This window comes from Jaculus jaculus, chromosome 6 (assembly GCF_020740685.1).
Source record: "Jaculus jaculus isolate mJacJac1 chromosome 6, mJacJac1.mat.Y.cur, whole genome shotgun sequence".
Taxonomy (NCBI): Eukaryota; Metazoa; Chordata; class Mammalia; order Rodentia; family Dipodidae; genus Jaculus; species Jaculus jaculus.
This window is the reverse complement of record NC_059107.1, coordinates 14,024,872-14,026,880: the sequence shown is the minus strand read 5'-3', so window position 1 is coordinate 14,026,880 and position 2,009 is coordinate 14,024,872.

Below are 2,009 nucleotides of genomic sequence, written 5' to 3'. Positions count from 1 at the left end.
CCTCAGCCTCCACAGTGTTGGGATTTAAGGTGTGCACCACCATGCCTGGGCTTTTAAATTTTTTTTTTTAATTAAAAAAATCTTGTTTTTTTTTTTTTCTTTTTGAGAGAGGGAAAGAAGCAGAGAGAGAGAGAGAGAGAGAGAGAGAGAATGGGTGCACCAGTGCTTCCAGCCACTGCAAATTTCCAGATGAATGTGCCACCTTGTGCATCTGGTTTACGTGTGTCCTGGGGAATCGAACTGAGGTCCTTTGGCTTTGCAGGCAAGTGCCTTAACCACAAAGCCATCTCAGCAGCCCCTAATTTTTTAATTTTGTAAATTTATTTATTTATTTATTTATTGAGGTAGGTTCTCACTTTAGCTCAGGCTAACCTGGAATTCACTATGTAGTCTCAGGGTGGCCTGTAACTCAAGGCGATCCTCCTCCTTCTGCTTCCCAAGTGCTGGGATTAAAGGCATGCACCACCATGCCTGGCTAATTTTTTTATTTTATTTTTTTAGTCCGGATAAAGCTGATAAGGGTATAAATTGTTAGAATAATTTTTTGTACATAATAATATAATAATATCTTCTAAAGCCGGTCATACACATCTGTCCACTCTTGTAATCTTGGCACTTGACAGAGTGTCTATGGTGATAGATTATTCAGCCACAAGTGACAAATCCCTATCTCAGGCTAGCTTATGACAAAAAAGGCAGAAAGAGAGAGAAAGGGAGGGAAGAAGGAAGGAAGAAATGAAGGAAGGAAGGAAGGAAAGAAGGAAGGAAGGAAGGAAGGAAGGAAGGAAGGAAGGAAGGAAGGAAAAATGAGAAGGAGGGAGGGAGGAGGGAAGCTAAGAATTTTTCTTAAGGAGTAGATTGACTTTAGACCTGGCTGGGTTCACAGGCTCAAACGATATGATTGGAACTCTGTCTCTCTATCTCTTGCTGCTACACAACTTTGATTTCAGTCAGATTATTTTCTGAAAAGGTACCAAAAAAGACCAGTTTTAGTCCAAAACGTGTAAGTTTACGTTTCATATCAGAGGAAAAGGAAGATCTTTATGGTAGGGCTGTCAGCGTTGGCAAGGATGCTCGCTGGTCCCGCCTCGGGTCCCACGTCCATCACTGAGCCAAGCACACGGGATGCAGGACGCATCTCTGCGGCTCAGCCTGGGTCACTTAGCTCTCTCGGAGCGGATGGATGGGTGGGAAAGGAAGACTACTCCACCCAAAGCCCGGAAGCAGATAGGAACAGGTGCAAGGCCATCTAGGCCTGACTCATTTCCAAACTCCCATCTGATTTTCTACTCAGCTCTCTCACTGCCTGCGTGCAGCCGCGGACTGAAGACCAGACATCTGAGACGTTCAAGCAACTGAGCTGGTTTCCAGATGAGTGGGAGCCAGCTGTGGTTTTTTTTTTTTTTTTTTCAAGGCAGGGCCTCACTAAGCTAAGGCTGGCCTGGAGTTTAGTATGTAGTTGCAGGGTGGCATTATTGAACTCTCGGCAGTCCTCATACTTCTGCCTCCCAAGAGCTGGGATTAAAGGCGTGCGCCACCACGCTCAGCTTTGACTACAGTTTTTAATGGCAGGATACATTGGTGGACTTTCCCTATACGCCTTTGCTCTTTGCCCTCTCTAACAAACAATAGTGGAAGTTTAGTATAATGTTTCCCCCCCTGCCCAATCCTTGTCCTAAATTAGGGCGCTTATACAATGGTCTTGACCTGTTTAAAGATCACGTACATGTGTGCATATGTGCGCACACACACACACACACACACACACACACACACACACTTCAATTTATCTCCTTCCTTTTGCTTCAGCCAGATCCACACGACTTGGGCAACTAACATGAGTCTCCTTATTGGAATGCAGGGACCGTGCAGACGCGTCACGGGCAGCCTCAACATTCACCCCCTCACAGACTCATAGATTTCCAATTTGGCTTCCAGTTCGGCATTTGTCCATGACCTTGAGGAAGTCAATTTCCTCTTTCTGGTCCTTGGCTATAAAAATGAAATAA